The following is a 27,578-nucleotide window of genomic DNA, read 5'->3' as shown; positions in this document are numbered from 1 at the left end:
GCATGCACCGCAATTATTGAACCTGCTTCTTGGGTCGGCATCAGCTTTTGCTGAACCAGCACATGCACCGCATTGGATACTTGGAGTCAACTAGCAGGTCTCCTCCCTTGGCCAAATGCAGAGGTCCAACAACCAACAAACTTCTGTTCGCATTAATCTTGAATCTCGATAAAGCATAATCTACTTCTGCCTCACTGGTTGCTGCCCTCTCCTTTCCTTTCTTCTGCTCACCATCGCTTCAAGGAGGGTGGCCATTGCAAGATTGCTTCAGGTTAGTGACCCTGATTCTGCTATATATTTAATTCTGAAAAGGTTTTAGGGAAGTTTATTTGCGCCAGGCTGCCAGATCGATGATCGTAGCTCTGTGTTTACTACCAAATCTAACATGGCGACTCTGAGCATATACATGTGGATTTTCATCACATATACTACTAGTTGTTGCCTTGTTGGTCCTCAGATACTCTTGTGTGCTCATCGTTTCAGCCCTTGTTTAGTTCCAGGATTTTGGATTTTGGGGCTACTGTAGCACGTTCGTTTTTATTTGGCAAATAGTGTTCAAACATGGACCAATTAGGCTTAAAACGTTCGTCTCGCAATTTCCCACCAAACTGTGCAATTAGTTTTTCTTTTCGTCTACATTTAATGCTCCATACACGGGCCGCAAACATTCGATGTGACAGGTACTGTAGCAACTTTTTGGAAATTGGGGTGTAACTAAACAAGGGCTCAAAGGAGGTTACTTGGTGTTGTAGCAAACAGCAAGGTGACAAAAAACCAGTAAAACCTTTTCGTGATACTATATTCTCTCTGTTAGTCATGTTTTTTTTTCTTACCAGGAGTTATGTTAAATAGTTCGTGACCCTGCTATTTTTGTAATTTTGTCTCTCATATTTTGGAATAGTAGAGAGACGGATTCTTTCAGTTCTCCTCTCCTCTCCTCTAGTATTCTTGTAATATCTTAGCTTATGCTTAAACTTACTCCACACAATCGTATATATTTCGGTTCTCGAAGAAAAGCTTTCTACCTGTCGTCCAGTAGTATGTTTACGAAATACTCCTTTTCATACTGTGAAACTAGTCCTTCCTATGTTTCAGATGAAATTCCCGTTCAAGATCTGTGTTTATGAAAAGTCTTCCTTGATAACATGCTCGTGGAATATTTCGTTGCTGTCCGACCTCTGCTCTCAACCAATCTGCTGTCCAAATCGTATAGCAAGTTTGTACCACTGAATTCCATAGTGACCAATATGACATTAGCTTCCCTAAAACCTTTCAGAATTTCTTCTGAAATAGTACTTGAAATGCCAGCCTTTTTGCAGTAGAAGACAATTGCTTTACTACCAGGCTACATAAACTCTTCTTATTGCAGCATGAATTTTTTTTCTATATTTCAAATGTTAAAAATGTTTTGATGGTCCATTGTCCATCCAAAGATGACACTTTTTTCTTGAACATGCAGGAGAACTACATATCATTGCATTAAGAAGAAAAAAGGGCACCCTTAAAAAACACCACACACCCACAAAAGGAAACTACAAAATCCAAAGATCTGGAATTGTGTAAATATTGAACCTTCATCCTTTGAAAAGTTCCTCTAGGTGACTGCATGAAATTCCTTTTGTTTGGTTGTCTTTCAAATTGGGCATATGATGCTCAAGATAATTCCTGCCCATTCCCATATTATCATAATTTGAGTAGTTGCCAGATTGATTCTTTATTTACCACCATACTTCTCTGAAATCCTTGGATGTGAAACTGACATGGTGGGTTTGTTGGTCTGGTCCCACATAGCAGAGTACAACAGATGCTGCTTAAGGGTTTCGAAACTCTGGACTGGAAGATAATGAATTTTGTCCATGTGTTTGTTAAATACAGTAAAATGAGAATAATATGTGAGTGTCAGTATTTTATTTTTACACCTAATGTTTATATGAGTAGATTCAGCAAAAAAGTTCATAAGGTAGGTTAGTGTGAATCCAAAAATCGCCTAATTTTTTAGTACTGGAGGATGTATATTTAATTGTTCATTAGTTGCTCATTATCTTAAGTTAGTTTTTTAAAGTGACACTAAATGTAACAGATATATGAATTATGAATAATGAACGATACAATACAAGGGAGGTGCCAACAGATTTGCCTTGGAAACTAATAGAAGACATTACAAATGGTTTTGCACTAGAGCAAAAAATTGGTAGTGGTGGATATGGGGTGGTTTACAAGGTATGGTTAATGACTTTTGCTTCATCTTTTCAGTTTCATCCTTCAATAATGAAATGCCTGTAATCAAATATGTGAAACAGGGAGTACATCCAAATGGACAAGAGGTAGCTGTAAAAAAGCTTTACCACATGCCAGGATTAGATGAGGATCAGTTTCAAAATGAACTTCAAATCCTTACTAGAATTTGCCATCCAAACATCGTCCAGCTCGTTGGGAAAAGCTACATAGAGCAAGATAGATGTGTCGAACACCAAGGCAGGCTAGTGCTTGCTACAAAGATAGAGAGGGCAATATGCTTGGAGTTTTTGCCTAAAGGAAGCCTTGAGAAGCATCTCTCTGGTATGAGGTAGTTTTGTTTAGTATGCTAGTTAGTGTTGATCTCTAAAAAAATGCTAGTTACATTTGATAGAATAATTCTGTAAACATGTGTCATTTATTTTCTTCTACAGACGAACGGTCTGGACTTCGTTGGCATAGTCGCTACAAAATAATAAAGGGGATTTGTGACGGTTTGAAATACCTTCATGGAGAAAGAATTTTCCATCTTGACCTCAAACCTTCAAATATATTGCTTGACAAGGATATGGTGCCAAAAATTGCAGACTTCGGCCTATCAAGGCTCTTTAGTGGAACTCGTCAATCGCTTACTACAAAAAACCTTCTAGGGACTCTGTGAGTTAAATGACTCATTCCTTGTATATCTGTTGGTTTTTGTTTTGTTTTTTTTAAATAGTGGTATGTTTGCATTGCGCTTAAACATGTGATATTTATGATATAGAGAGTGCCTTTATGATTTCGATTTAGTGAAAATCAACCACTCAGTTGAATCATTAAACCCCTCCATATATAAGCTTTGGTTCTCATAAAAATCGTAAGGCATCCCATAATAAGGTTGTTTAGAAGCCGATTCACTAGTAGATGCATCAATATAATCGACTTTCTTACCCTCTAGTCTATCAAAATGAGACATGATTATATTAACAACAGTTATAAGGTTGTTCCCAATCACAGTTTTATGATCATGTAATATCTTAGCATAATCAGCATTAGTAGGGGAGAAATCATCAACTTCTTTATGGATCTTTACCTCAGGTGCATCAGATGTAGAGATAGAAGGCTTACCGAAGATGGCCTCACCGTATTGAGTAATATTCACCCTCCGATCTTTGGAGTAGCTCACCAGGAACACTTCTAGATCAGCTGAAAGCATGCCTTGTACCTTTTTTTTTGGCAAAGATCATCTGGAAGCTCATCGATCGATGATCGAGTGATGATGTGCAATCACCCACCGTCTTCTTGCAGTCATTCTAAGACATGTTGCTCGTCCTCTTCCACTTCTTGTTCTTCTTCTTCTTCCTCTTCTTCCTCTTCCTCTTCTTCCTCGTCCTCTTCCTCTTCCTCTTCTTCCTCAACATTGATGATGGAGTCTATTATACTTGTCCATTTTTTTGTAAGCAGTTTCCTTCCTCTAGAGGCAGCAACATTGATGGTGATAGGAAATTGCATGAATTAGCAATCATGGTTGAATTTTAGTCAAGACGACATTTTTTTACTTGATTGCAATTTTACTTTTAATGGGATCTTTTCTGTAATAAACATTGGAAATAGTAAGTTACCTTTTGGTCTTTTCTATGTAATGTTTTCTGTTTTTCTTATTGTATATTTGGAAGGAGATTATCTTGGGCCATCTTTTCTATAAAATAAATTATTTAGGTTTACATCACTGTTACTTATGCGATGCTTCAAATATATTTCAGCGGATACGCCCCACCAGAGTATGTAGATATGGGAAAAATCACAAAGAAGTTTGATGTATTTAGTTTGGGGGTCATACTCATACAAATATTGACAGGATCCGATGGCTACTCCACATATTCTGATATGCCCTCTTCCCAAGACTTCATTGATTTGGTATGGCAAGTTTTTTTTCTTATGAGGACTATAATGTCCATTTTCTTGTAGTTTTGGCTCGAAACGTTTTCATAGTGAGGTACGGCGTTTACTGATTCACTTCAGTTGCAGGTTCAACGAAACTGGAGGAACATGTTACTGATGGTAGCATGGAAAGATGCATCGTATCTGGATGCTTATTTCAACCAAGTGAAGACTTGCACTGAGATCGCAGTGAAGTGTGTGGAATCCAACAGCCACAAAAGGCCCAGTATAGAGGATGTCATCTCTATGTTGAACCAAACAGAAGAAACTATTGATAAGCCGTACAGGCAGCTATTTGTTGTCCAACCTCTCAATCTCTGCTTCCCCTTCGAGCCAGATAAGCTGATTCCATGCCCAGTGCAGCTAACCAACAACGCAGATCATCATATTGCCTACCGGATTCAGCCAAATACCCCAGATATCTTCGTCGGTTCACTCAATGGCACTGTACCTGCAAGATCCACTCAGACTTACATTCTGACGATGCAAAAGCAACAGAAACCACCCCCAAACCTGAGCACAATTCACATCTAGAGCGTTGCAGCCAACTTGGACTTATCGTTGAGCATTGACTACATGTTTCACAAAGCAGAAGCAGTTCATGATGTGTTGAAACAGGTGAAGATAACGAGCCTTCATGAGTGTGCAAGCCAGCTAGCATTCAAGGTGCGTTCTGTAAATTTGCTGCTCAAGGGTTTTTTTGCGTACCATTACCATTTTCGAACTTTGGAGAAACATCTAATTTCTCAAAAAAAAAAAAAACTTTGGAGAAACACCATTACTATTCGTCTATTTTGAAACATACCATTATAATTCTTCGTTTCCCACAAAATGCCATAGAATACGTATAGAGACGACTTGGCCTAACTACATGCATACACGAATACGTATACTTCATTACCGCCCCTCTTCCTATTACCGACACGTGAGCCCCACATGTCATCTTCTTGTCTCTTCTCATCTCTCTTTGGTGAGCAGCATCGGTCGCCGTCCATGGCGAGCAGCAGCAGCTAGCACGCAGCTGAGCAGCAGCAGCAGCACGCCGGCTGGGAGCCACGACCTCGCCAAGACAGGGCCACGAGAGCAGCAGCTCGCCATTGACGGGGCCACGAGCTCCACGCCGGCTGGGAGCGCCTGGGCCGCGAGCTCCGTGTGCCGCCCAAGCCGCGAGCTCTGCGCCGGCCACGTGCACCCCACCGCCGTCCGCTCGCCGCGTGCTGCTGCTCGCTCGCGTGCTAGCTGCTGCTGCTGCTCGCCTGCGTGCTAGCTGCTGCTGCTTGTGCGAAACAGGGGAGCTCGCGGCGTGTTGTTGCTGCTCGCGGCCCGGACGGCGCACGGAGCTCGCGGCTTGGGCAGCGCGTGGAGCTCGCGGCCCAGGCGCTCCTAACCGGGGTGCTGCTGCTGCTGCTCGGCCGCGTGCTAGCTGCTGCTGCTCGCCATGGACGAAGATGACCCATGGGCCCGGGCGTCGGTGACAGGGAGAGGGGCTGTAATGAAGTATACGTATTCGTTTACGCCTGCAGCTATAGGCCCAAGTCGTCGACATACGATGAAGAATTATAATGGTATGTTTTAAAATAGGGGTATAGTAACGGTGTTTCTCTAAAATTCAAAAATTATAATGGTATGAATAAAAAAACCCAAAAAACAATGGCACTATTTCATGTGATATTATGCCGCTATGACCAAAGCTAAACCATAGAACTTATGGCAACCGCAATGGCTAAAATTCAAAAATTGTAATGGTATGAATAAAAAAACCCAAAAAACAATGGCACTATTTCATGTGATATTATGCTCCTATGACCAAAGCTAAACCATAGAACTTATGGCAACCGCAATGGCTGACTCATAAGCTAGCTCTAAGTATTTTTTTTTACATTTTAAGAAAGAAAAGGCTAGCTCTTCGTTAAGAGCTAGGCTCATACACACAAACCAAAAACATGTGAGAGTGTCGTGGGGCTATCCATATTATGAGTTATATGCTAAAAATTAAGGGAGATTTAACTTTTTACCATTATAAAGATTAGCACCTCCTCAGATAGCATCTCAATGGTTGCCGCTGCATTTTTACCAGCGAAGACGGAAAACAGATACAAAAATGCCACTATTGCTCACGTGGCACGTCAGCCCTCGCGCCAGCAGGGATCCAAGTCAACAAACGAGCGTCAAATGTCTCTACTGCCCATGCTCTCTCTGCTCGAACGCACAGTCACCATGGCCGTGGCCCGTCCAAGCTACACCACTGCGTTCCCCGCCCTCCGCGCCATCTCCACCCCAACCGTGTGCACCACAGCCTCGTCCTCCTCTCCGCCCGGCGCACCTCGCTCGAGCCGGAGACCGCCAGAGCAGCCCCGGACTTGGGCCATCGCCGCTGCCACCGCGTGCGTGCGTAGCTAGCCGGTCGCGTGCGCACCGGCTGCCATGGCCACGAGCCTCGAGCTCGGCCACCGCCGTTCCCTCTGCTGCACGCGCTTGCGGACAGAGCCGAACGCGCCTCCAGCTTCGCCGCTTAGCCACCTTGCCATGGCGCACGCTCGCCTGAGCCCGCGCCGCCGGGAACCACCTAGACCCCGTCGTTGCCGACATGCACGTCCGCAGGCAGCTGACGCGCGCGGTTGGAGAACTGCGGCCCACCTCCGCCTGCCCTGAGGCTGCTAGCAGCCGCTCCATCGCGCGCTGATGACGCTCGCCACCACTACAGCACGCCGGAGCGCTTCCAGCGCTGGGCCGCGGCCGCACCCGCCGCCAGCAGCCATCTCCGCCGCGCTCACCAGGTCGGCCACGGTCCACTCGGCGGACGCCATGACGTGCAGCGGCCACATGCTCTGCTGCACCGCCACGCTCAGCACAACCTTGCTCGGCGTCCTCCTCGGACTCCTCCCCGTGTCACCAGCATCCGGGGGTGGGGACCCAGAACGGAAGCTCGTTGCCCTGACGCCGGCAAGCAGGTCAGGCAGCGTCTTGGGCCTCTGCTTTTGCGGCTGGTGGTGCCGCTGCTCGGTCCTGCGCCCGTGGAACAACGCCGACCGGAGCTGCTGCTCTTATTCTCGCCGTGCGGCGGCGCCAGAGGAGGCATCGCACGTGCCGTGACCGGGAGCGCCAGCCAGCTGTAGAGTCGCGCCACGCGGGCCGAGCCACCTGGCCGCCGGAATCGGCCCGTTCGTCCTCTGCTCCTCTCCAACTTGAAGAAGAAGACAGCGTCAAATGTCGAGGAGCGGGTCCCCGGCGAAGCAGGGGTAGGAGAGACATTTGACGCCCGCATACTGACTTGGATCCCTGCTGACGCGAGGGCTGGCGTGCCACGTGAACAAAAGTGGCATTTTTGTATCTGTTTTCCGTCTTCGCTGGTAAGAATGTAGCGGCAACCGTTGATATGCTATCTGAGGAGGTGCTAATCTTTATAATGGTAAAAAGTTAAATCTCTCAAAAATTAACACTGTTGAAGAGATTGGCTTAGAGCTAGTAACTAGCTTATATCATTACGGGTGCCCTTATCGCTCCCATCCTAACAAATGGATCGAGATCACGTCATTTTTTTTCTAAAGTGAATTTTATTTGTAATATACTTTTTCTCTATTTAATTTGTCCTTTGGCATCATTGTGCAACTGCTTGATTTCGTGGCGTTGTTACACCAATACAGCCCAGAATTGAGGTATATACATAATTTTATTTTTTCTTATTTTGCTCATAGTAATATGTGATGCTTAAATCTTTTGGCGCTAACTAGCGTTTGTTTGATTTGATCAGGTATTATCCCTCAATCCTACTTATAGCATAGACATCCATCCATTGGAGCCATGGTGCGTGCAAAGATTTACTCTCTTGAAATGATACGGATTAGCATTGATTATTCGTTCATCGAGTTCTTTAACGCAACATTTTTTTGCTCTCACAGAACTTATGTGGTACACGCAGGGTTCTAATAACATCTGGTGAGGCACGTGGCATTGAAATTTGGAACTGCAGGACCAGGGTAAGTGCTGCACAGACACTAGCTAGTCGGTACTACATCCGTCCCAGCAATGATATAAATTCTACTGACTAGCTATGTTTAATTTAACTAAATTTATGGAAAATAGTATCAACATTCATTACTTCAAACAGATACTATAAAAATGTATTTCCATGGTACCTTGGGAAAATATTCGATGCAAACCACCTTCTCAGTGGAATCATGAAAACCCTTTACAAAAATATACTTAGAACTATTAAAAAAATAGAAACAATGTCCATTCGTAGTGCATTTATATATGTATGTTGTCACCAAATTTGAGATTTAAATTCGTTTTATAAAAATTCATAGGAAAATAGCAAATTCCGGATACATATGCACTATATGCACTATACTATAAGTCTAGAATTGCATCCATGGTACGACGGAGTGAGTGCGTAGTAGTTGAGTGTATAGAGGCATATATGTAATTAAGATATGTGGGTTATCTATTCTTCTGAGTTAAATGCATCATATGTCTATTAACTTATGCATGATTTTCAGTTTGGTCCATCAACTTTAAAAGTTGAATTTTGGATCTATAAACTATTTATATTTAAGTGGTTCACCATGGGTCTATATTTCTTTGATCAGCCCTTAGATTCAACTTTTGTGCCATAAACTTTTAACCATAGGTCCATACCACCCCTTTATTTGGTCACGTAGCACGTAGAGTCAACATTCACCATGGAATGAAATCTAAGAACCAAGAAGTTGAATCTAAGGCCAAACGAAGGGGCATGGTCCTACGGTCAACCGCTTAAAAGTTAATGAATCTCTACTGTATTTAACTCTATTATTTTTACAATCTCGCCAACCAATTAGAGACTTTGTTGTCCGGTAGTATTATAGCTAGATTTATTTTTTTAGTAGAATCTTAATTTATGTATTCATCATTACTATAATTGACTCGATCATTCATGTTAGAGCAACAAGATTAGAAAAGCCGGTCCTGATACTACATGGCAAGAGCCAGGACTGACCCCTGAGAAGTACAATTTATCGAAGCCCAAATAGTATGAACAAAGGGCCGGGAATCTGTCTACAGGACTCTAAAACGTTTTGGTTTTGCTTAAAACACGCACCATCTTTTTCAATTTTGGCTGTTGTATATCAAAAATGCATTATTTTAAAAAGAGACGCTGCAGCAGATAAAATGATTATTTTTAGCCCACATGTTAGAATATAAGGCTTTCCTTTGGCCATCCTCAGGATAGATCTAGCTTCGCCTTCACCTGCTACTCCGGTAGCAACAGCTCTGGCTCCACCAACTCAAAACCAATTAACAAAGAGGAGGAGCCGTCGAAGTTTGGTTTTTTAGACTTCACTCACTCCTACAAAGTAGGAAGATATACGGTTATAAGAAGGTCAAAGTCGTTTTTAAATTATTATTTAAAAATAAACCCTTGGCGCTAAATTCAAAGGCTCTGATTGGATGTAGATATTGTGCTAGAGGTATTGAATTGGGTGCCAATACCAATACAGCCTTAGAATGGAATTTGGTTCAATACCAAATCGTTTGTTTGGTTGTAGATAGAATTGGTAGCTAGAATCTAGAAAGGTTATAAAGTCGAAATTCTGTTTGGATGGCCAGGCATTGAAATGGTCCTCTGTCTCCCTTGTCCCTCCCCCCTCGGTCCCTCTTCTCCGTCCTACATCTACACCAGGGCTCTCCGCCGGCAAGTCACCGTCAGCCCGAGCTCTCCACCGATGACGGGCGCGTAGGCGGAGGCAGCCTCGGCCGCGACATGCTCAGGCGCGGAGGCGGGAAGTTAGAGATGGGGTGGTCGCTGCCGACCCTCGGCCCTTCCTCTCCGTCATCGACAAGAAGCAGTGGGGGAGGACGCGAGTGGATCTGGCCGCTGCCGGAGATGGAAGAGGAGTTGCCGAGAAGGGAGCTCGATTGCAGCCATGGGGGAGCTCGCGACGCCGTCCATGGTGGATCTCGCGCCGTCGGCCATGGGGAGAGGAAGAGGAGCTCGTGCCACCGTCCATGGTGGATCTCGCCGCCGGCGGAGATGGAAGAGGCGCTGCCGAGAAGGGAGCTCGACTGCGGCCATGGGGGAGCTCGCGACGCCGTCCATGGTGGATCTCACGCCGCCGGCCATGGGGAAGGAAGAGCAGCTCGTGCCGCTGTCCATGGTGGAGCTCGCGCCGCCATCCATGCGGGGAGGAAGAGGAGCTCGCGCCGCCGTCCATGGGGGGGGAGAGGATCTCGTACCGCCATCCTTGGTGGAGCTCGCGGCGCCGGCCATGGGGTGGAAGAGGAGGTCGTGCCGCTATCCATGGGGAAGAGCAAGAGGAGCTCGCTCGCGCCGTCCATGGTGGATCTCGCGCCGCCGGCCATGGCGGGGAGGAAGAGGAGCTCGCAACGCCATCCATGGTGGAGCTCGCGCCACCGGCCATGGGGGAGGAAGAGGAGCTCGTGCCGCCGTCCATGGTGGATCTCGCGCCGCCGGCCATGGCGGGGAGGAAGAGGAGCTCGCAACGCCATCCATGGTGGAGCTCGCGCCACTGGCCATGGGGGAGGAAGAGGAGCTCGTGCCGCCGTCCATGGTGGAGCTCGCGCCGCCGGCCATGGGGAGGAAGAGGAGCTCGCGCCTCTATCCATGGGGAAGAGGAAGAGGAGCTCGCGCCGTCGGCCATGGGGAATAGGAAGAGGAGGTCGTCGGCCACGGGAAAGAGGGCGCTCGCCCGCCGCCGCTCGCCCACGGGGAAGAGGCTGAGTGTCGGGTCCAATTCCACTCAATACTGAGGGGTCGGGCTTAGTATTGGGATAGACCCCTTCCAGTTATAGTTCAATACCAAGGAATTCGGTCTTGAATGCCAAATCTCAATTTTATGTACATCCAAACAGCAGCGTTGAGGAAACCTGATTCCAATTCCAATGCTTGGGCTCCAATGTCTACATCCAAACGGGGTGTTAAGGAATTACAACACATAAGCTTAGAGTGTATAGGACAGTTTCAGTAAACTATTACCTCTGTCTCAAAAAAGATACGACGTTAGGTATGTCTTTCGTTAATTGATTTTAAGTTTGATCAAATTTATAGAAACATATATCAATATGAATCTAAAATAGTTATAGGATGAAAACATATTTAGTAATAAATCTAATGGTACTTATTTGATATCATTAATATTTGTAGTTGTTTGTATAAATTTTGTCAAATTTGATATAGTTTTACTTAGTAATGTGCTGGAGTTGCATCCTTTTTTTGACGGAGGTAGTAGTTTGTAAACTTAAAACAAAAAGAAAATACCACAACTGAGAACTGAAGCAATTTAAGTAACTTGTAATATTAAGAAGAAAAAGGTTTGTAACCAAACAACCAGACACACCAACAAAAATTACATGCTTACCTGTAAACTTAAACCTAAAATGATATTAACAAAACATCAATTGTCACTTGGCACAAGGGCAAGGAGATGAGAGACCCGAGCCCCAGCCAAACACCAAAGGTGTAGATCCTCCCTGATGAACAACATAACCTCATTCAAGCTTGGCAAAATCCCATAAAAAATACAACGATTGTGGTGATTCTAGATTGTCTAAGCTCCTAAAATGATGATGGAATTAATCCCTTTTTGAACTGGGCCACTCACTCTATCATTTGTTTGTGCCCACCAATCATCAACGGAAACATCATTGGGCTGGGGGTTAAGCCTTCCAAACTCACTTGCTGCAAGAGGAGGTACCACGCTGGTCAAGTGAAGACACATGACACAAGCAAATGGACAATTGTTTCTTCCTCCTGATCACATAGCAAGCAATGTTCATGATGCAGTAACCCCCGTTTGGCAAGGCGATATGCAGTCCAACACCTATTATGAGCGGCCAACCACATGACGAATTTGCACTTACCAGACACCTGACTTTTCCAGATTCTCTCCGTAGGTCGACTGAAATGGTCAGCCCCAACAATCAAACTCTCATATGTTGATTTTGTTGAGTATTTTCCATTAGAAGAGAAACACCATGTGTGGGAATTTTCACTCTCGGCCTACAGTTCTACCTCCGAGAAAAGGTCACACAGGTCAAGAAATTCAGCAATGATTGTAACAGTGATTGCACATTGAATATCTGGAATCCAACTCAGTTCAGTCAAAGCATCGCAAACTGTTCGTTGCTTTGCTCGCCTTGGTACCAGTTTCTTGAGCTAACATAACAAGTCTCTGAAGCCCTTACCAGACATACTATGAGTAGATTTCAGCTCTAATAGCCTGATAACTTCTAATTTGCTCACCTTGCAACCCTTATATAATGGTGTTTTTCCATCCTTCCTCATTTTCTCTAACTTTTTCAATTGTTTTGGACTAAGGAATCCTGACTACGCATCACATAGCATCTTAGAGAACCCATCGTCCACGGTGTCATCAGCTAACATATTCCTAAGAACATTATTATTAACCACATCTTCGCCAGGTATGCTCTCATGATTGCCACCTTGGTCATCCGCTACATTGTCACCCTCTTCACCATGCATATTCCATATCTCACTTATAATCTTCCACAAAACCTTGGGTAACCAGGTGACATCCTATCTCCTTAGGCTTGCGAAATTGCCTCAGATTCTTGCAGACCCTGCATGGGCAGCACACGTCCTTCATTCAGGGGATCACCTATGACATAAGTTTTGGCGGCCTTGATAAATAAGTCGATGCCCATCACAAACTGCAGGTCCATAGGACCCAGACCGCATATCCATCCTTGATCCATCTGTTAGCAAAAAAAAAGTACAGGGCACTGGATTTAGTTTAAGTTTCAAGTTTTTGAATGCATGCCCTATGAATAATAAATGCTTACTAGGTAAATATAATGTCCAATAATAATAAATTTCCAAATCCTATACCAGATATAATTCAAACATGTCTAAATTAAATGTTTGGTAGGTAATAAATGCTATTCTGAAAATAAATACTTGGTAGGTAATGTAGCCTCAAATTAAATTATGTGTATCTCATGGGTTCATCAAGAACTGGTCACCCATATGACAAAAATCAAAACCAATATTCTAACAAAAGCAAACTACCTAGATACATATTAAGTGAGTACACAAAGGTACTAACATTGTATTGCCAGTCGCAAGTGGATTCACCAAAATTCAGATGCCTTCACGAAAAAAGCTCTGCAAATTTGATAACGATCAAGAGCATGAGAATCAAAGACAATATGACCAACAAGACCAGCTACAAATTCAAAGGACTACTAGTTTACCACCTTACAACAAAGGGATCATGTCAATCCTTCAAAACCAACCCCCTCCATGAGCAATTTGGTGAGAAATGGCCGCAAAAGAGGAAAGCGAAAAGTCGCCTCCTTCCATGAATGTGCTCAGGTTGGGCGGGAGGAGGAAGAAGGGGCTTGGGTTGGGGTTTTTGCATTGTATCAGTAACACTGTCGGGTTAAGCAAAAATCCGGTAGTGATACTGACACATCACTGTCGGTTTCTTTTAATAACCGGCTGATGATCCAATATCACCGGCGGTTCATAATTTCAACCGGCAGTGATGGGACCTTCCTGCCACGTGTACACAATCCGAATCATTTTTCGGATAGTCCATACAGCACTGCTGGCATGTTTCGGACCTGGCAGTTGGATACACCTACCCATACATGCATGAGTTGTCCACCATTGGATATATACACCTACTGATACCGGAAGATGTGCTAAAAGTTATTTGCACTTATTGTATTTTTCTTGGATGCATGATTTATATACCTGTGTTTGAGACCCTTAGATGTGGTGTATCCAATTTGTGAACGATGTATATGTCATTCTAGAACAACAACATATATGAATTTATAAAGATCTAGAGTACAAAAAAGATATATATGATAACAAAGACCTTACAATAAATTTACATATACAATAATAAAGATCTTTTCAGAAAAGAACTAAATGTTTTACCGACTAGGATAATGTTAGCATCAAAATCTATAAACACATTATAATATAACCCCCTCACAATCATTCTTGTAACACCCGAGTGGGGGTGTCAAAAGTGTAGGAGCATGCTAGGGTGCAGAACCACTATGGCTGCGAGCCATGATGAGTCTATGCTGCCTCTAGCTCAACGCTGACCAACAGGCAAGGGTTTGGAGCTGTGATGAACCCATGCCTCTAGCAGTAGGCCACAGAATACCAACAAACTAAGGAATGGTTGCACTGCTGCCAACACACCTTGGCTTTGATGTGGCTTTATCTTTACAAACATTCTTATAGTACCTCTCATGCTTCATCTTGACTAAAAAACGGAAGGTGTATATGGAGAGACTCCTCCCACAGAGAACACATATTGAGACTATATTCAAATGACTGGCACACATGCAGGGGACCTAGCTCCTCTGTCCATGGAGGTGTATGGACGCCGGTTTTATAACCAGAAGTAATGGTGGTAGATGGATCTAATGGTGGAGAAGCTCAACCAATTGATGGTTTGGTGGATCCAGCGGCAGAGAACATCGGGTCAACACCAAAGCTCATGGCTTGACCCGGCAGTGATATATCACTACCGGTTCATAGCCTTTGCCAGCATTGATATGACACCTATCACTGCCGGTTTATGGCTTGAACCGGCGGTGATATATCACTGTCGGATAGTGTTTTGAGCCAACTGTGATAGGTGCCTTCACTGCTCGGTGAATAGCTTCCCTAACTTTTCTGAATCCTAGGCTTATGAACCGGTAGTGTTAAGCAAACACTGTCGGTTCCAGCATAACCGGCAATGATTGTGTGTTCTGGCCTCATGTAAATACCACTGGCTACTCGGAGTACTAAAACGAACGGTTTTTTCTGTCTACGTGCAGGCAAAGTTGGACCTGTCGAATAAGCTTCCACCAATAAAAGGTGTTTATTTTTACTTCTACTTCTAGCTGTTTCTTTTCCGACGCACTCACTTGCTAATAAAATAGATTAATCACTACAATTTCAGGTGTGATTGAAGCCAAATTTATTGCACGCAAGCAATGGCTTGTGGCTGGAGATTGGGATGGTTACATTCATGTGTATTGCTACAAGGCAATGCAGCAACTAGCGCATTTCAAAGCACACTTAGACATACGGGACTTGGCAGTTCATCCAACTGAGCCATATGTGCTGTCAGCTGCTTTGCACGAGGGAAACGTCAAGTTGTGGGACTGGGAAAGGGGCTGGGAATGCACTCGAATATTTGAGTTTGTTGACTTTGACCATGTCTATCGAGTCACCTTAAATGTAACGGATACGGATACTTTTGCAGTTCATGGCGATGCTGGAATAAAGGTAGTATATCCAACAGACCAATACTTAAGTCAATCTGGTAGTATAGTATATTGACGACCTATGGACCAACTTCTTCAGGTTTGTAGTCACCGGTCTGCTGGTTCTGCTGAATTCATATTGTCTGAATATAATGACCCAGTTATAAAGTGCTTAGATTACTTTGCTAATGGTGGCCATCATTATCTGATTATCGGTGGCATTGATGGGATTGTCAAGGTGTGACGTCTTCTCAGTAACCATGACGTGCAACATATGCGATGAAGCATTCTCGATTATAATCTTTTTGTTTTGTTGAATCAGATTCGGGACTTGCACACAAAGAGTCTTGTTCAAACAGTTGAAGGCATACATCTTGATTCAGTTAACGTAATCTATTGCCATCCCGAGCATCCAGTACTAGTTACAGGGTCAGAAGATGGAACTCTTTGTCTGTGGAACCCAACTACGCTCAGGTAAAAGCACTTTACACTTTACTGCTCGTAGGACAGCTTACACATGACAGGATGGGTATATCAGCGTTCGCTGAAATATATTGTCAATGAGACCAGAGAGAAAATATATGTCCCTGTAAAATAAAGCGCAGCAATGCTACAGACAGATGTATAATTGCTTCTTTTCTATTGATCATCCTGTTGGAGTATAGTGATTGTGTATTGCACAAGGACATGCATAAAAATTTACATTCATTGACATCAAAAGATTGTGATGTGTTGCTTTCTTAAAAGCAGAGGTAAAACTTTTTTTTAAAAAAAAGATTGTGATGTACCGTATCACATTTCACATTCTTTATATAATGAAAATAGAGTTCTGGCTCTTTTTACTATTTGTATCACATTTACAGCCGTAGCATACATCTTGATCATTGTTACATTTTTTTTTATTTTGTGAATTACATTGATCATTGTTACATAATTTTCCCAAAAATGATAAAAAGGAATCAACTGACACAAATATATACTGTTTTTTACTACCATGTTTCTGCTAATTTACTATCATTGTTTGTCCAATTTCACTTAATACTATTTGAGTTGAAAAATGAGTTTTGTTGATTTCCACAAGGACAGTATGAGCCTAACTCAACTGGTTGGGTGGGAGGTGTGGTCGTGCACCCAACCACCGAGGTTCAAGTTCTATCTCGGCTTGAATTTGGGTGCCTATTTCTGCTTATTTCTCTTTTTAATAATAATGAAAAACCACCTACTTCCTCCTAGGTTGGATCTCTTTTTTTTCATCTTTTTAAATTATAAAATGCACTACACACGTTTCAATGATTGTCTCCTTATATAACAAATGCCTTGTGCTCTACCAGGCCTGAGAGAACATTTAACTTTGGCCTCGGAGGAGTTAATGATGTAAAAGTATGTATGGATAGCTCAAGAAGGTATGCTGGAAAACAATCCCCTGTTCTGTGGTTCAACTGTCATGAGCATTATAGACACAACCCATAAAGTATGGAAGCTTAAATAAATTACTACCTTCATCCCAGAAAATTTAACGTTATAGTTTTGTCAAAGTAAAACTATCTTGTGTTTAACTAAGCTTGTAAAAAATAACAATTTTATATTACCAAATGAAGTATCATTAGATCCTTGGTTATGGTTATGGAAACCTCTTATCACTACCCTATGGCAATTACCTTCTCAACCTCTACCCCAAAAGGTCAAGTGTTCAGGTTTGAAAACTTTTGGCTGCAACAACCAGGCTTTCAAGATCTCCTTCAGAAGAAATGGACAAATGATCAACATCATGGTGATTGTACAAAAACCATCACTTCCAAATTGAAAGCCCTGAGAAAAGCTTTGAAAGCTTGGCATTCAAATCTATCAAGCCTGAAAGCAAATATAGCTAATGTAAAGCTAGTTTTAGAGATTCTGGAGACAATAGAAGATTTTAGGGACCTTAATCTGGAGGAATGGAACTTTAGAGAGATATTTAGAACAAAACAATTTCACACTCTTGGAACAACAAAGAACATACTGGAGACAAAGGGGCTCCCTGAAATGGGTTAAGCTTGGTGATGCAGGCACAAAATTTTCCAAGCAAATGCAACAAATAGACATAGAAAAAACTTAATTGCTAGATTGGCTTCTGACCCTAGCACCATTCTTCAACCCACTCAGAGAAGGAGCAACTTCTTTGGCAAGCTCTCAAATCAAGGCTTGGAACTTCTGAAATTAATGAGATGCAATTCAATTTGCAAGCTCTAATCCAACCCACTGATCATCTCCACTTTATAGAGGAAGAATTTACATAAGAAGAAATTGACAATGTGGTCAAATCCTTACCTAATGATAACTCATTTGGCCCAGATGGTTTCGCAAATGAATTTCTAAAAAAAATGTTGGCCCACCATTAATGCTGATTTCTATGATCTATGTTGGGCTTTTCATCAAAATAATCTCTGCCAACAGAGCATTAACTCCTCTTACATCACCTTGATCCCAAAGGTGGATACCTGCTTGACAGTTTCAGCTTTCAAACCCATCTCCCTCCTAAACACTTCTATGAAATTGATTACAAAACTCCTGGCAATTAGGTTGCAAGGAATAATCAAGGGCCTTATCCATAAAAATCAATATGGCTTCATCAAAAGCAGGACAATCTAGGACTATCTTACATGGTCTTTTGAGTATCTACATTTGTGTCACCACTCCAAAAAAGAGATGGTGATCCTCAAACTTGACTTTGGAAAGGCTTTCGACAAAATTGAATATCAAACAATCATAAATCTTTTGGAAGCCAGAGGCTTTGGTAGGGTCTGACTTGCCTGGATCAGAAATATTCTTTATTCTGGCACATCAAAGGTTCTCCTCAATGATGTACGTGGGAAAACTATCCATTGTAGAAGAGGTGTTAGACAACAGGGGCCCTCTCGCCCCCCTACTTTTTGTTCTTGCATAGACCTACTGCAATCCCTCCTAAACAAAGCTACAGAAATTGGCCTTTTAAAGCTACCCATCCCTCTCCTCTCTTCCCCACATTTTCCCATCATTCAATATGAAGATGACACTCTGATCATTTTGGAAGGAGAAACCAAGCAACTCTTCTTGGAATCTGCCCTATACATTTTTGCGGAATGAACTGGACTTAAGGTCAACGACAGAAAATCTAGGATGTTCCCAATCAACTTGACAGAAGAAAAAATAAATCACCTTGCAAGCACTTTTGCTTGTGAGATTGGGTGCTTGCCTTTTACTTACCTAGGCCTCCCCCTTGGCCTTACCAAACCCAGAGTTGAGGAATTTGTCCCTTTAGTAACCAAATGTGAGCGGAGACTGGCTAGCACTTCTGCTTTTGTCTCCCAGGCTGGAAGACTTGAAATCACTAATGCAGTCATATCTGCCCTCCCAACTTTCTACCTTTGCTCCCTCTGGAAAACACTGTTTATGGAGAGTTGCTGACTTGAACTCAAAAAAGCACCAAAGGCAGCTTCGGACTTAGTTTGCTTACCCAAAAATGAAGGGGGGTTTGGAGTTCTGAATTTGAAAAAAAAACACAATGAAGCTCTGATGATGAAGAATTGGAACAAGTTCTTTAATAAGCAGGACATCCCTTGGGTCTCTATTGTCTAGGAAAAACATTATCCAAATGGAAAGCTTCCCAAGCATAAAAAAGGATCCTTTTGGTGGAGTGAAAATCTAAAACTCCTGGAATCCTTTAAACCTTTAGCCATGAATCAAATCCAAAAAGGACAAACTTGCCTCTTTTGGCAGGATAATACTGGACGCAACAACCCCTCAAAGATGAATTTCTAGAACTTTACTCCTTTGGTAAGACAAGAAACATCTCAGTGCATAGCTTCTATGCCAAAGACCCCATAACAAGTGAATTCAACTTGCCCCTGTCTGCATAGGCATTACATGTGGGGACAAGACTTCTCATCAGCAAGAGCGTATGCAAATCTCATCGGGCACAGACAAATTCATGAAGGATTCATTTGGCTTTGGAGAAGCTTTTGCCAGCCTAAACACAAGGTTTTTTTTCTGGCTCCTCATTAGGGATAGATTGAGCACAAGAAATATCCTCAAAAGAAAAAACTTGTAGTTGGAATCCTACAATTGTGTGCTCTGTTAGGTCAATTCGGAGGAAACAATGTAACATTTGTTTCTAGAGTGCCCTTTTGCCAAAAGTTGCTGGAGACTGCTTAACATTAACTTCAGCCATGATTCAATATTCCCGGAAGCACTGCTACAAATCAAGGCACAATCACACCCACAAATTTTCATGTTAATAGCCATCCTAATGTGCTGGGCAATATGGACAGCGAGGGATGATCTCATCTTCAAAAACATACTGACAACAGTTAATGCAGCCAAGGAAACTTTCTTTAAGGAGTTAAAGCTACTGACGGCACGAGGAAAAACCAAGGACTCAGGCGTTTTTGGTCTATAGATTCAAAAATTGTTGTAATTTCTCGTTTATCTCTTATTTTCTTTCAGTCTTTCTTTTTTCTATTTCGTGCTGTACTTTAAATCCAACTCTTATTTCTAATAAGCTTCCTCTAGGGGTGCAAACTCCTCCAGTTTCATAAAAACATACGTCTAAAAGCAGATCAGAGCCTCTAGAGGGAGGGCGAGTTAGCCAATCTATCTCATGTTGTTCTTTTATCAATTCCCCAACCAATCTACCACAACATCTTTAGTATCAGAAACTTCGATCCTCGGTCCTGTACCAGATCGCTCTCATTGTTGTCCTTCTGCTCTGCTAGCAACCACTGCCTTCAATGGGTGATTTCATCACCATCTCTGAGGGTCTCGACCACGTCTCTGCAGGGTATGATCGCCTTTCCATGCGGATCGGTCGTCTCTAAAAGATGTTCTTCCAACTCGGTGATCTAATGAAGACTCGAACGCCACCATTATCAGCACCAACCATGGTGACACGCTAGGTTGTTCCAACTCTAGCCTTGATGTACGGTCCACCAAAGCGCACGTCCTTCTCCGTCTTGGCCGCAACGTCTACCACACTGCCATTATCTTCTCCATCAGCAGCCTCGCCAACAGCCACTCTCCGTCTATTGTGGCGGCATCCGCATTGTCTTTGCAGCTCCCAGATGTGCCACCATCTCTGCCATCACCGCAACGTTTGTCAGCTGTGGACATGCCCGCCCCATCAGTATTAGCAACCTCTATATTACAATGGTCGGTTATAACAGGCACATTGTGCCCACTTTTTTTTTTTGAAAGGTTAGCAGGGGAGGCCCCTACATAATAATTTTTATACAAATATACTAGTGTAAAGTATATATGCAAAACTTTAAATAACATGTAGTACACTAGTACTTTATAAGACAAATTTAGTTATATTTTTATAAAAGTCAAATTAACATATTCACCAATATATTTTTTTGAGCGTATTCACCAATATATTAATGTACTACTACATAGTTTATTTATTAAACATATGCTGATTGCATGCAACCTGAAATGGCATTTTTTTTTACTAGAGAGGGAGTGTTATCAGCTAGGTTTGTTATGTGACGATATAAGCCAAGTGGTTGTATAGAATCAAATTGCACAAATTAAGTATGCACTTTTTGTCTTGACAGCATGTTGGCTATGATAACGAGTGCCAACTGCACTTTTTTCGAGCATTCTTCAATATTGACATAATCTTATTTGTCATGGTCTCCTGAGTTGTTTAAGATCCAACTTCATATCAAGCTTAACGAGCTGAGACGGAGTCGAAAGTCACTCAAAATCAACTCATTTTTATTTTACAAGAAAAATGAGTTCAATCGGAGCATTTTTGGAACGAGCCACCGAGCCAACTCAAAGAGCTTTTTGTCTGGCTTTAACCTCTATGCTCACGCCTCTTTATTTAGATTGTGCTCTTTGATCACATGTAAAACTTCTAATCGGCAACATCTTAATCAGTTACAGGGTAGTGATTGCACACAGGAACGGATTGGCAATGATAGAAATCGACCAAAATGATCTAGTTGTTGTGAACACTGGCAGCAGCAGTGAAGAAAATGATTTAGTTGGCTCAAGAAAAATAAAACTATCGGAGCCAGACCAGTCGGAGATAGAAAATGAAGAAAATGATTTTGTTGTCCATGTCATGGACACTGGTAATGGCGCAGAGCAGACGCAGGGCAATGGGTCAACGGATGAAGAGGTAGCTGCATGCACACATGTCAACACATCTTTTTCATGTGGGTGCATGATACTGTATATGCTTCTGATGTCCTGTATCCTTACCGATCTTTTTTTTTTGTCCCACCTACACTCCTACACAAACTTTACTGGAGGCGGGCGTTTTCGGTTTCCCGCGACGGGCAAAGCCGTCCGCCGCGGCCTAGAGGCCACGGTAAATCGTGGCTTAACCGCGGCGGGCGGCTTTGCCCGCCGCGGTTAACCGATTTACCGCGGCGGACGGTAACGTGCCCGCCGCGCTAAATATACTTTTACCACGGCGGGCACGTTACACCGCCTGCCGCGGTAAATTATTTTACCGCGGCGGACACCTTTTGTGGCCCGCCGCGATTATGTTCATTAGCCGTGGCGGGCTTTATTATTTGCCCGCCTCGGTAAATTATTTCCTGAATTAAAAAAAATACAGCAGACATATAAATTCAAATTCAAATCACATCCAGATTTCACAGATTAAACTTAAAAAGTATGCAGGCATTACACATGAGATAATATACATATATATACATTCACTTAGTCGTTCTTGTCATCGTTAATTCATTACATTTATATATTAAAGTCGTTATACATGCGCTAAGGTGTAATCCTGCGGACGCATCATCGTGGGCCATTTCCTCAGCCTCTCGTACTCCGGTAATATCGCTAGCGGGCTGTTCTCATTGAAGAACGTGCCCTCTTCAAGCACGCATTTGTCTAACTTACATATGTCCGCCTTTGTCTGCTTGAAGGAGTGTTGGGTGCTCTGCACGTCTCTCGACCAGTTCAATCCATTCTTGAGCACCCTCCAACTGCTGCTGTTTAAATAAAGAAGAATTAGGAGACCCATCACAATCAACATTAAATAAAGAAGAATTAGGAGAAATTGATGATTTTTACGTCCAAAATCATGAAAAAGAGAGGAAATGACGATGTGAAAGATGAAGCATGCATCTATGATGAATCTAAAGTTAAAGAAATACATGACATCATTTTTTCCATTAAAATTGATCTAGATCTAGATCTAGAGAGAACTCTAGGTGATGGAAATAGAGAGATGATGGAAGGAGAGAGGGAGAGCCTTTATGAACCTCTTATGATGTCGTCCTCCCTCAAATCCAAGCCATTCAACTCAAATCAAAAGTTTCCTCAAATTTTAGGGCAAAGCCTCCCCCCATGAGTTTGAGAGAGGAAGACCCGTGGAGAAGATGAAAGGGTGGTGCTGTGTATTTGTACAGGCTATACCGCGGTGGGCAAGATAAAGCGCCCGCCTCGATAAATCAACTCTTTACCACGGCAGGTAGTTTAAAGAGTCCGCCACAGTAAATCGTATTAACCGCGGCGGGCGATTCATACCGCCCGCCGCGGTAAATAATGATTTCCTGCGGCGGGCAAGTAAGGTGGCCCGCCGCGGTAAACCCTTTTCCCACAGCGGGCGCCTCGGTGGCCGGCCTCCCTGGCCGGCCAACGGTTAACCGTGGCGGGCAAAAGAGGTGCCCGCCACGGAGCCCATTTTGGCCACGCTGCGCAAATTGATTCCTGTAGTAGTGCTAGAAGGGCGGGCCTGGTGCAAGCGGTAGAGTCTTACCGCCTGTGACCGGAAGGTCTCGGGTTCGAGTCGCGGTCTCCTCGCATTGCACAGGCAAGAGTAAGGCTTGCCACTGACACCCTTCCCCAGACCCCGCACAGAGCAGGAGCTCTCTGCACTGGGTACACCTTTTTTTAATTTTTAATACCTTGTTACAAACATGTAAACTAGCCCTTATTTTCTATAACCTCACATGAAAACTTAAGCATTGCATACATTATCGTTTCACCATATAATACCTACTCTTAGACATCAACATATATTGCAATCTCTACATGAAAACTTAAGCATTGCATTCCTACTCTTTTCACCGTATATTTTTGTATTACTATTACACAAATCTTTCAACTTTGGATTGAGTTGGTCCACATGAAAGCCTGGAAGCTTATATTAGTGAATTTCATATGTCATAACAGTAAACATTTTTTAGTACATAAGGACTGCAAGTATTATCATTTCATCATGTTATTAACATCTTTATCCCTTTTCATATCGTTTATGAGTACTACAAATTATGATGAGTGAGTCAGGTGGAAAAGAATTGTACCTTATAAATTGTTGTTGTCAAATTAAAGTAAATAAGATTTGGCCATCTAGATAATGTCAGAAAATGGCAATATAAAGTTCGTGACCTCATCGAGAGCTATAATGTTCTTATAAAAATGATCTCCTACTACATAACAGTAAATCACTTTGGCCTGAGGTGCTAGTCCAACTTGTATATTATCAAACGCTCATGCCTGCTTGCCAGGTAGCCGATGTGCGGTATGATAATGTGAGCACGAGCCTATGTTTTGGCACCAATACTCACTATCCGTATTGGCACAACATGAGTGACACATATAGTATTAGTGCCATCATTGAACATAGTCCAACATGGGTATACCTCTATATATACACGTGCGTTTGTCGCTGCATCCATGTCCCCTCACTCCTCTTGGATATGGGAGGAGAGGAATGGAGTGGACCAGAAATGGTAGTGGATAGATTTGGGAGAAGATGGTGTTGAAGAATACCGTTTGAGGGATTGTAATAAAAATTTAAAGTTTTTATATGCAATAAATGTGGTAAACACAACCTTTTACTAATGACCTCCAATATGGTTTGCTGGTAATGTGAATATTTAGGGCGTGTTTGGGACTGCTCCACGAACTCTACTCCACAAACTCCACTGTGGAATAGCTCCATAAAAACCTGGAGTTTGTGAAGCACCCTGCATTAAGGTGCTCTCACAACTTCATATTTTTCCTCGAACTGAGTGCGTGGAGCTAAACCTGTTTGGCTAAAAAACGTGGAGTGGAGCTAAACAAACGTAGAGTGAAGTAGTCCCAAACACCCCCTTAGTGGAGATGAAATAGAAATTCGTATTTCATTAGAACCTCGTAGTCCATCTGTTTGGAAAGTGTAGCATATTGAAAGTTAGCTGTTTTTGTATCATAGTGCTTTTTTTTTTGCTTATGGCATCTGTTCCAAAACTTTTTTTACATTGTCAACAACACTGAACTCGTATTTCATAAACAAAAAAAAAAGCGCACCGTTACGTACCCTGCATCGGTACAGACTATGGATCTCAACATACTCGAGCGTGTAGTAGCTGGAAGCGAGGAACCAAGCCATCTAGATTTGTCACTTCTACGGAGCATCACAGAAAATTTCTCTGAGCAGAGAAAAATTGGTGTTGGTGGATGTGGAGAGGTTTACAAGGTAACTGCAATTTTTATGGCACCACACCTTCATGTTTGCTCTTTTCATAGCATTACTTGACATAATGATCATGGTCTTTCTCATAATTAAGGATATTATAAACAGGGCATGCTTCGAAATGGAATTGTTGCTGTGAAAAGGCTTTTCAACAGCCGAACAATTGAAGACAAGATGTTCCATCGGGAGGTTCAAAGTTTGATCATGGTTAGGCACAAAAATATAGTACGATTTCTGGGTTATTGTTCTTTTACGGAAGAACGCTTGTTCATATTTGATGGAAGAACACTTATGGCTGATATACGGGATAGGTTGCTCTGTTTTGAGTACATAAGCAACGGAAACCTTGAGAGCCATCTCACAGGTATGACTTCTTTTTACATGATATCAGTAGCTCTCCAATTCACATTATAAGACAGCAGATCCAATAATCAGCAATCAAACACAGTGCTTGCAAGCAAAAATATGCCAAACAAAAAATTAAACTAAGATCATCAACAGTGAAAACTAAATTAAAGAGCACAACAAAGAAATAATCTGATCAAGAGTCAAATCCCTAATCATGGCCACTTCCTGAATTTTAAAATAAATTTGTAAATACTCAAGTAAACGCTATCAATATTCTTCTATTCATTTGCTTACATACAGTCCAGTGACCAAAGCGCACAACTGCATTTTCATATGATATGGTTACTTTCTTGATCGCACCATGCATCTTCACTACTGTAATCCTAACTTTTAAATTGCATTTGATGAATAATCATGGACAGTGTACAGATAAAAAAGGCCAACATTTTGTTCAATGCTCACTTGCACATACACTGGGCACGTTATTGTTTATTTGCAGCTTCTAAAATACTCTTGATTCTTCATATACTTCTTAAGATGAACTGAGGGGACTTGAATGGCATACTCGTTAAGAAATTATTGTGGGGATCTGCAAAGGTTTGCTCTATCTTCACAAGGAGAAGGGTATCGTCCACATGGATCTCAAACCTGCGAATATAATGCTAGACGATCTCATGGTGCCCAAAATTACAGATTTTGGTCTATCAAGACTTGACAATAATTCACAAACAGCGACCACATCGCGTCTTATTGCACCGTAAGCTACTAATAATACATTGTTGTTTCTGACACTTGTCTTCTTACAAGGTCTTTATGTCATAGCGTGTTGATATGTGTGTTCTTATCATGCAGAGGATATTGTGCTCCAGAATACATTCTCGAAGGCAAATCGTCCAGCAAGTCAGATATATATAGTTTGGGAGTAATGGTTACAGAGCTGGTGACAGGAAGTAAAAAGGGGCCTGATCTTACCAAAGTAAGAGTTGTGGTTATGTCATCGTTGCATGGATATGTCCTCTTTTGGTCATGATGCTAATACAAAAAACCTTGAATGAAAGTAGTTGAGCTGGTTATTTCACTAGTAAGATCAATCTAGAATGGAAAAGCACTTACGTTTCATTAGGGATAATTCCAATACAAAAAAACAATAAAAACGTTACTGTTTGATACTTCGCTTTCGTATATAATTGTCTACTTGTTGTGAGTCATTTTTTCTGTAGTTCTTTTTATTTCCAAAACAACTTAAAATTCTTAAATTGATTGGGCATCATTTTATACAAGGATCACATAGGAATTTCACATGAACATTATAGCTTGTTTACTGGAAACAGTGCAATTCTCAGATACAGGAATTAGGATACTTTTGACATATTCCAAACCTGTGTTACTATAGCCAACGTCTCTTTAGTTGTATTATTAAGCCGATAACAATGTACATGTCATTTGCATTAAATATTTTGGTGCCAATTTGAATGGTTTTGTGTAAATGCAGGTACTTAGAAGATGGAGGCACAGGTGGATTAAATCATCAAAGCATACACCCTTGGGTTATCAACAAGTGACAAAATGCCTCGAGCTGGCCCAAAGATGCATCCAAATTAACCCGACAGCCAGACCTGACATAGTATACGTAATGGATGAGTTCAACACAATAGATAGTAAGGGTGGCCAATTCCAGGTATGCCCTATGTGCTCCCTGAAGCTCAAGGGGTCTAAAGCTTTGACAGGCTCTGGTAAAGCTAATGCATCTTTAATTTCTCCATCACAGGAAATCCCTTGCCTGGAGGACATGCTTGGGATTGAGCCGCTGGAAATACACTTCCCCTTTAAACTTGACCCGCAGATATCACACTCAATTGAGCTGACCAACGATACGAATGATTACATTGCCTTCATGACAAAGGCAAGGTCACGCTGCTTCCGCATAGAGCCAGACAAGGGCATTGTCCCACCAGGATCCAAGTGTAGTGTCACCGTAACAACGCAAGCACAGGTCAATGCACTGCCAAATAATCACAAGGAGGAGATCACCGTGCTGAGCACCAGAGTAGATGGAGGTGTTGCTGCTATGGATATAACTGGAGACGTGTTCATTGACAAGGAGGGTACTGTGGTTGATGAGGTGAATGTGATGGTTGTTTTTGACAAACCACCACCGGCTGATGAGGAATCCTGAGAGAGTGAATGGCAGAATCAACTTCTTCTCTCGGTTGAGATTGGGAATTTCAAACACTTTAGGCCCGTTTAAGAATGGAGGTGAAACGAGGGAAAAGTCTGTACATTATTTCAAACTCTTAATTACTATATCATTATGTCCTCAGATTATTAGAATATGAGTTTTACCTTATTCATCCATCATCTGGTTCATGTGTTCGCATTCCTGTGTTTTTTTCAT

The 27,578-nt window shown here is 42.4% G+C and overlaps 1 pseudogene; it reads left to right on the top strand.

Moving 5' to 3' along the window:
- Window positions 1-27,578, top strand: LOC136486668 (uncharacterized; annotated as a pseudogene).

Source organism: Miscanthus floridulus, chromosome 10, assembly GCF_019320115.1.
Source record: "Miscanthus floridulus cultivar M001 chromosome 10, ASM1932011v1, whole genome shotgun sequence".
Classification (NCBI taxonomy): Eukaryota; Viridiplantae; Streptophyta; class Magnoliopsida; order Poales; family Poaceae; genus Miscanthus; species Miscanthus floridulus.
Note: the sequence above shows the minus strand (reverse complement) of the source record. Positions and strands in the feature narration are given on the sequence as shown.